An 8,798-nucleotide genomic window follows, 5' to 3' on the forward strand; every position below is an offset into this window, starting at 1 on the left:
AAGGTTCAGTACATAATTTTACCTATAATCAGTGTTGGCTGGGATCCTTATCAGTCTCACAAATGAAGCCAAAGCAGTCCAAGTTTCAAGTTCTTAAATGCTATGTTATTGCTATATTATGTTAATGCAGGCCCTGCTTCACTCATATATTGCTTTCCATTGACTTGCCTGCTGCAATTTGCTGCTAATGGGTCCCCCCCCCCCACACACACACTCTCTTTCTCTCAGTGACTCTCTCTCTTTCCAGCCTTGAGGCGTCCCGTTTCAGCTCCTTCGCTTTCAGTCACAATGCTGTGGAGAGGGTGAATGGGTGGGGGGCATTTAAGAGAGCAGTAGGTGGGAGTGGAGTCTGACCGCAGAGGGTCTACTGTTTAAGAGAAAGGGAATTCTCTCTTTCACTCACTCTCTCCCTCTCCCTGCCGCTCTTCGTCTCTCTATCTCCCCCCCTCACCCTGTCTCTCTCTCTCTTGCTCTTTCTCTCTCCTCACTGGCTGCACAACATCAGCCGGCTCTCTAGGTAGACTCGAGTAAACACTCTAAGAGAACAGAGAGAAGTGGGAAGATGACAGAGCTGTTAGCACTCTGAAAGATACAGACTGGTGAGAACATTTGTCAGGACTGGCTGATAAGGCTCCTTTCAACACGGCTGCTGCTTCAATTTCCTAATCAGTGGAGAGGCTGTGAGCACTGTGCGTGGGGTAAGTCACCTTCTTTACCTGCATGGAGCCGGTGTATTTGAATGAGAGCAGAATGAATGAGCTGATTGTATTGCCTAATTAAAATAATTGAAAATTGCAGATTGATAGCTTAATAACTTCAACCACATTCTCTCAACTTCATGGAGGTATAATTTTATGTTTTAGTCATTTTTATAAAACAACTATGGGTTATTTCTACGAGCAAAATTCTAGAAAATGTCACAAAATTGCTAATGACAAGTTCTGGGAGGGACATCATACAATTTCTTGTTTTGTCCAAACCCCAAAAATATTTAGAAAACTTGCAAATCCTCCCATTTGAAAAGCTAAAACCAGGCAGAATGTGACATTTTTGCTTGATAAATGACTCCAACATTAATTGGTTATTGAAATTGCCGTCAATGAATTTTCTGTCAATTAATCAACTAACCTTTTAACGGCTGAATGCTGTATTTGAAGAATGTGGGCAATGTTAGCGGTAAAGTTATTATTTCCATTCATCAAAGCAGTATATACTTCACGTTTTACAAGCGAGGACTTCAGAGACTGGCTTAATTTTGCTCTTTACTGCACGCACCTGGTTGCCAATTATGTTTTACTGTGAATTTTTTTTCTCTTGCTAGCTTTTTCCTATTTATTACCACAGCAGGTAAAAGGAGTAATGTCTTCAGAGACGGAGGTCTGTGATGATCTGCTAAATTATTCTGCTTGCATTAGGGCTGATGCTGAGTTGTGGTCTGATGGAATACCAGAGGAGAGATGAGCAGGGTTAATGAGTGTGTGTGTCCGTCTGTGTGTATATGTGCACTGCTTGCTGGGGTAGGTCCAGCTGTACACTTTGTGGTTGCCAGCAGACAGTAGGCTTGTGTAACCCAGGAGACAGACAGCTGCTCTGTATTAGATGCTGCTGGTTGGTTCCTCTCCCAGATCTCCAGCATACACACTGCCGGCTGTAAACTGGAAGCTTTGTGGACACACACAAACACACGCACACACCCAGTGACTGTTCATCTCCATGTGCTCCCCAGTCTCCTATCTCCAGATCAGTCTCATTTGTTTGTCAGTTGTGTCCAACACAGAGACTGCAGAAAGACAAATGGACAATATAAAGGAGAGAATGTTTGATGGATTAGTAAATAACCAGTATTCACTGATATGGGTGTTTGATAATGGATATATATAATTTCTTGGCTGCTTAGATTTTTTTTACAGTACATAAGTTTTGGGGATTTTTGCTTGAAAAAATGTATGAATTTAAGCAAGCCTATGTTACTTTTGCTAAACAGTGACCTCTGTGGCCATAAGTTACAATTACAGGATAATGTTAAAGCTAAAATATATTAATAATAATAGATGCATCGCAGAAACACATTGCCAACAAAATCCAAGTAAACTCTGTCACCTTTGATCGCCCTGATGATTCCGACATGCTTTGTCAAACTACAGCCCTGTGTGATCGCCCACTAACAGTAGCACAATTATTGAAGACTCATAACTAATTTTAATGAGTCAGGAGTATCACTTACATTGCAATGTCTGTTTAAAAAGTGCTAACATTAGCCTAAGGCTGTAGCAGCAAAACCCCAGAGTGTATTTAATTGCTTAAATTTAATTTAAGTGCATTTTACTACTTATGATTTCAACTTTTTATTTGTAAAAAAAAGGGTGCTGTTTCTGCTTTCAAAATGTGCATAGTCTCACTTTAAAGTTTTTAGCTTCAAATCTTATTCTTGCCAGGGTGAGCAAACCTCCAAAACTGTATCTAGACCACAGTGGGAGGTAAGCTAGCAGTTCTTTAAGGCGGGGTAAGGCAAGATTTTATGGCAGGATTCACAGATTTACGCTGTCTACCCCCGAAGCTGTTTGAGGAAAATGGTATCCTCATGGTGCCAGATAACAAAACGCATATGTACATCTCAGCGAGAGAGGGTAAAGAGAGGCAAAGGGGTGAGTCAGTGTATAGAGATATGAGGCTGGATGTGATGGAGGAGACCCACAGGATACCAGGGCATTGTCTGTTGGATGGTAATTGTGTGTGATCTGGAGATGCTGACACAGTGAACGACGCTGGCGTCGTTTCAGTAGCTGTGACTTCAGTTTCACTCTGTCAATTATTCTGAAATAAGATTTTTATTTAATTTTGATTAATTTTCACAACTTAATGATATACAATATATGTCGTTTCCACTTGTACACTGACTTCTTCTGCATAACAGGCGTGCTATTAGCACAGGCTTGGTACATTAATATTTCATGATGCTTTGGCTACGCATATGAGTAGCCACTGACACTGACACTTGGCATAACGATGAGTGGGAAACGGGCCTTTGTTTGGACAGCTGTTAGCTCCCAACACTCCGTGCCCTCTGAGAGGGTGACTATCTTTGAACCCACTTAGCTCCATACACTGGTGATTGAGAGCAAACAGTAATCGTGGGTATTCAAGATAACCCACACTGGGAGAAACTCAGGAGACATGCAGAGATGTTTTGGTTTGACTAAATCAAATGTCATCTTAAATTCAGGCTGATCCACTCCCAATGCTGCCTCCTCTCCTTCCCTCTGTCTCCCTGTCTGTCTTCCACATTGTTGCTGGTTTAAGTTTAAGAGTAATTTATGTGTGCATCTTTAGAGGATTTCACCTGGACTATGCTGCCTGGTGCCTATGACCAGCTGTGGTGCAGACGGTTCTCAATACCTTGAATGTAGTAAAGCTAAAGACAGATGACAGTGAAACTGGAGATGATGTTAAGAGGGGAGTGTGTGGCATTTGTAGCTTTGGTCAAACAGAATTGCCTGAAGTATAGATAGTAAAGCATTTTTGTGAATGAATCCAACTGACTTTTCTTTTAGCGCCACCAGTAGGTTTGTCAAATACTTGTTTTGATTTGTTAACCAATTACGTGCTGTATCTTTCTAAAAGGCATTTTAAAGGAAACATTTTTTCATGATGTATACTATTTCTGAATTAAGCTCATTTTAGAAAAGTTTGGTTATGGAAGAGGAATCCTGTTCTCAGATTCTTGGCAGAACTTGAAAGATTGCATGAAAGAGTAGTGTGGCTTTTTTTTCTCAACAAGCTTTGTGTTTAAATAAATGCTTGTAAGGCTTGGAATTTGCACCAAAGAGTGTATTATTCCCACAAAAGTCACCACAGTTTTTCCCTGTGTCCTACTCAGATTAGTCATCACCACAGAACAAAGACCCCCCTCAAAGAAATCCAGTGTTTTAAGCATTCCAGATGGTTTGTAATTCTTCTCTGATGCAAATGTGCAACGGGAAAGGAGTGGAAGTCTTGGAGCTGTGGGATCCGGGATGCCTTTGTATTGCCCGGCCCTCCATTGGAGGCATCCAATAGATGAACACATGTGGTAGACTCTTCGTTCTGACACTTTGCCTCCACCAGTGACCTTGCACATTAGAAATTCTTGAGCCATAATGTTCTTGGAACAAGATGGGGGCCCTTTTGAGAGGGCCAGACAATTTAAATTGAGGAAAATGGTAGAAAACAGGGAAGCCAATGAAGAGCCGACCCCGGGGACCAGGGTCATTAGGCTCATACAAGTGTCTGAATGGAAGGCACTCCCAATTTGGACACGCAACACGCTTCAGGCTTTCATCACAGACAAGGACAAACAGATGTCTGGGTATCACAGCCAACATGCTCGCTTCCATTTCTAGTAGAGCGAAAGAAAAAAAACGTTCCATCCTGTTTGAATGTAAGTAACTAATAAACCCCCAGTGTAAAATGCTGAAATGCAGACTTTGAAAGGCCTTGCGAAGTCCTCTTACATGTTTACTCAGCATTCTTTGGACTTCGAATTATCGTAAAAATATCACCCAGTCCAGACAGTTCTGGGTCACTAAGTATGTTAGTTGGTAGTATCTGTCAGTCTGTAGGTCAACAGATTCATGCTATCTGAAAAATGTCCATACTCCTCTATGTTATGTCAGCTGTTGTGCCACTTGTCACTTCTTGTTTAAAAGTTCACAGGACGTGTCAATCATGCAAAATAATCCAGCCAAAAGCTCTTTTTAAGATTGCAAGGAGATTGTGCTCTCACCTTGCAGCTGATTAACTGAGAGGGAAGGTATTAGTTACATGGTAAGTTTAGACAAGTCCCAGATGTCGACATCAATACCTCTGTGTAGCATTTCGACACATGCATCAGCCAGGTACAAGCCAGATTTTTATAGTAATTGCAATGCAGTGTAAAAGCTGAGGAAAGGAAGTAGGTAGAACAGAGGGCTGCACAATTACAAGTGTCTGGAGAAAACAGCAGGTGGATGTGCTGTAAAGACTGCCAAGCCTCCACACCACACAGGGTTTAGGCTAATAAACAGTAAGTCACCAGCACCCAGCATGTTAAAAAGCTCATGAACAATGACTAGCATCCAAACTCCATCTGGCCCAAGCGAGAACAGCAGCCCAAGACGGAGGCACCGCAGAGGAAGAGCCATGAAGCACATTGATGGGCCTCATAGCGTGCCGCGAGTCAAATCACAGTGCAGTAAAAACTAAATTGAGAGTTGACTGTCTGCTGTACTATTGACCCACTGAGCACTCTAGCTCACTCAACATGCGTTTTCTATATATCTTAGTGTCAAAGTGGGAAATTGGTTTTGGTTGGAGAAATAGACTTTTTTGGGGCGGTATCAGTCAGATATGTCAGCTCCAAATCAGTCTAGCGGTTTTCCAAGCACGATAGGGCTCAGTCTTGGCAGAGCTCTCTCTCTGAGTATCCAGATAAGTGTTTCTGCCCGGTATCTCAGATCCAGCCTCCCCATCCGCCTTATCAGCCATGAACACGCTAACCCCCACCACTCCCCCACTATCTGTGTCATCAGATCCAATGGGGTCACAGCGGAGAGCCAATGAGCTCAGCCTTCTTTTCATCCATCAAAAACTTCTATTTAGCAAGGCAAATTATTATTTATTTTTGACCATATGGGAAATAATGATAGAGAGTGTTGTTGTACAAATATTGATATGCTTTATTGATTTCAGTGCCTTCAGTCAGATTGTTTGATGTTTGAAAGATTTCGTTTTTCAAAGGCAAAGAACCTTTGTAAAAAGTTGAACATAATTATAGAATTGTAGTTTCTGTTTTTCAAATTACCACCATAGCTTTACCACTTTACCATAGTTTTTATTTTTTTATATCTGTATTTATTTATTTCACATAAAATGCTGCTGTGACAAGGGAATTTGTGGGATTAATAAAGTAATACAATACAATACTCATTATTGGCATGGCTATTTTGTGTCATCAGTGAAAACAATCCTATTGGGGCATCCTAAGTCAGTGCATTTACAGGAAAGTGTGAATACTAATTTTCCAAGTTGACAAGCGATTTAACTGAACTCTCGATTTTTCAAGTAATCTTCTCAAAATAGAAAAATCTGCCATTGCATTGCAGACCAATATAATTACAGTCAAAATAGGAATCACCAGTACAGTAGTACTCACAGGATTTTAATCCACGTGAGTACCCTTCTTCTTCTTCTTAGTTCTTACTGAATACTGCCACCTCCTGGTGAGTCTGAACAATCGCTTAAGGAATTATTGTTTTTCTCCTTTGACATTCTGCAAAGACCCGCCCTACGCTGCATCTGATAGGTGGTGTCTGTTGAATTTGTTGGTTTGGGTGGTTAGCCTTGTGGCATGTGTAGTGAGATGGTTAGAAAAAAATTAGATTAGAAGTAGAGTAGGGTTGGAATACAGGTGGAAAAAAGTATACTGCGTAACTGTGTTCAATTTAATTCAATTCAATTCAATTTTATTTGTATAGCACCAAATCATAACAGAAGTTATCACTTTTCACTCAATTATTAACAGAGACCCAACAGTTCCCCCCATGAGCAAGCACTTGGCGACGACTGCAAGGAAAATCTTTCTTTTAAGAGGCAGAAAAAAAAGAGAATAAATCGGTCTATAGTTGCTACAAACCCCTGGGTCAGAGAGTGGGCTTTTTAAGAAGGGGTTATAATTACAGCTACTTGCATAGTCCAAGTTGTTATCCAGGACTCTGTTATATTCAGATATGGCCAATTGAATTAACCACTGATGGCATCTCCTCCTTAAATTTAGCTACAGCACTGTCCAGGATAGGACATCTTATGCAGATGATACCCAGTTATTATCTTGTCCAATCAGGCCCGATGAAATTAATCAGTTATATAAGTTACAAACATGTCTTAAGGACAATAAAAACCTTGGATGAGCTGCATTTTCTGATGCTAAAACCAAAAAAACACCTCTGAAACTCACTGTCTATAAGATATAGTTTACTCTAGATGGTATTAGCCTTTAGCTTCCCAGCACCCACTGTCAGGGAATCTTGGATTATCTTCGATCAAGGATATGTCCTTTAATTCCACATAAAGCCAAACCGCTCCCAGGACGTGCCTTTTTTCATTCATGCGTGACATTAAAAAATAGGATTGGCTGGCATACTGCAATTCCCTTATTATCTCAGGTTGCCCCTAATAAGTCCATTAAGATGCTCGCAATTAGATTCAGAACAGCTGCCCAGCACAAAGTAGCTGACAGGAACTGGGGAGGAAAAGAGATCAGCATGCTCTCCTGTTCTACGCTTCTCTGCACTGGCTCTGTAACAATTTCAGAATAGGAATTTAAAATCCTCACTCCTCCAGCCTACCAAAGTCTTCATGGTCAGGCCCTTCCATATCTTAAGGAGGCTCATAGTACCCTATTACCCCCACTAGAAGCATTGCTTTCCCCCTGAAAAGCAGGGCTACTTGTGGTTCATAATAGTCTTTCCTAAGAAGTAAAGAACCAGGAGCGCAGAGCTTTTCAGCCTACAAGCTCCCCTCCTCCTGTGGAACCAGCCTTCCAAGTTGTGGTTTCGGAGGCAGAAACACCTCCTCCCACATTTAAGAAGTTCTTAATTCTATTAGAGATGTTTCCTCCCTTTGATAAAGCTTATAGTTAGGCCTGGATCAGGTGAGTCCTGAACCGTTCCCCTGTAGTTTAGTGCTGGCTATAGGCCTACGACTATCGGGGGATTTCGCCAATAATGCACTGAGTCCCTCTCATCGTCCCTCCCTCTCTTTCTGCACACATTCATGCCCCCATTGAATGCATGTTACTAACTTCCCCAGAGTTCCCTGTGCCCTTTCTTGTCTCCACAGGTTCTCATTGATCCTGGTGGGAGCCCCCATGTGTTGTTGTTGTCCGTCGTCCAAATCGTCAATGCCATCTTCTTCATATTCATCATCATTATCACCCCATCAGTCACTACTATTAGTGTAGTGGTTGTTAACTGTTGTTGCCTGTGCAACCTTTGTCCCCACCTGTCTCTGTCCTTCCTGTCGTACGCTCTGTCCTCTGTCCGCCTTCCTGTCGTTACGCCTCTGTGCCTCCTGTCCCTTTTTTCTTTTTGTCTTTACCCCATTCTCTCTCTGTCTCTCTCCCCTCCTCCTCTCTCGCTCGTCTCGTGCTCTCGTTCGCTTTCTCTACCCAACTGGTCCGAGGCAGACCGGCCACCCCACCTAAGAGCCGGGTCTGTCGCAAGGTTCTTCAAAATTAGAAAAAATCTGCATTTGCATGCCAGACCAAATATAATTACATTCAAAATAGGACATCACCATACAGTTTAGCTACCCTCACAGTGATTTAATCACGTTTGGAGTACCCTCTTCTTCTTCTTAGTTCTTCTGAATACTTTTGCCACCTCCTGGGGTGAGGTTTCTGAACAATCGTTAAGAAATTGTTTCTTTGACATTCTGCACAAGACCCGCCCCTACGGCTGCATCTTGAATAGTGGTGGTCTGGGTTGAATTGGTTGGTTTGGGTGGTTATGCCTTGGTGGCCATGGTGTTAGCCTGAGGATGGTTTAAAAAAATTAGATTAAAGTAGAGGTAGGCGTTGGAATTACAGGTGGAAAAAAGATACTGGCCGGTAAACTGTGTTCAATTTAATTCATTCAATTCAATTTTTATTTGTTATAGCACAAATCATAACAGAAGTTATCAACTTTTCACTCAATTATTAACAGAGACCCAAACAGTTCCCCCCATGGGGAGCCAAGCACTTGGCGGGACGACTGCCAAGGAAAATCTTTTCTTTTAAGAGG

General features: G+C 41.8%; 1 protein-coding gene across 1 annotated transcript in view; it reads left to right on the plus strand.

The window, feature by feature from the left end:
- Positions 1 to 320: 320 nt before the first annotated feature.
- Positions 321 to 8,798, plus strand: part of LOC118326124 (tenascin-like) — a gene marked incomplete at its 3' end in the record, with an annotated part of 40,651 nt that continues 32,173 nt past the window's right edge. The window contains 1 exon segment of the mRNA XM_035659042.1: positions 321 to 698.

The sequence above is a fragment of the Morone saxatilis genome, unplaced genomic scaffold (genome assembly GCF_004916995.1).
Source record: "Morone saxatilis isolate NCDOM2014 unplaced genomic scaffold, NCSU_SB_2.0 Contig16, whole genome shotgun sequence".
Lineage (NCBI taxonomy): Eukaryota > Metazoa > Chordata > Actinopteri > Moronidae > Morone > Morone saxatilis.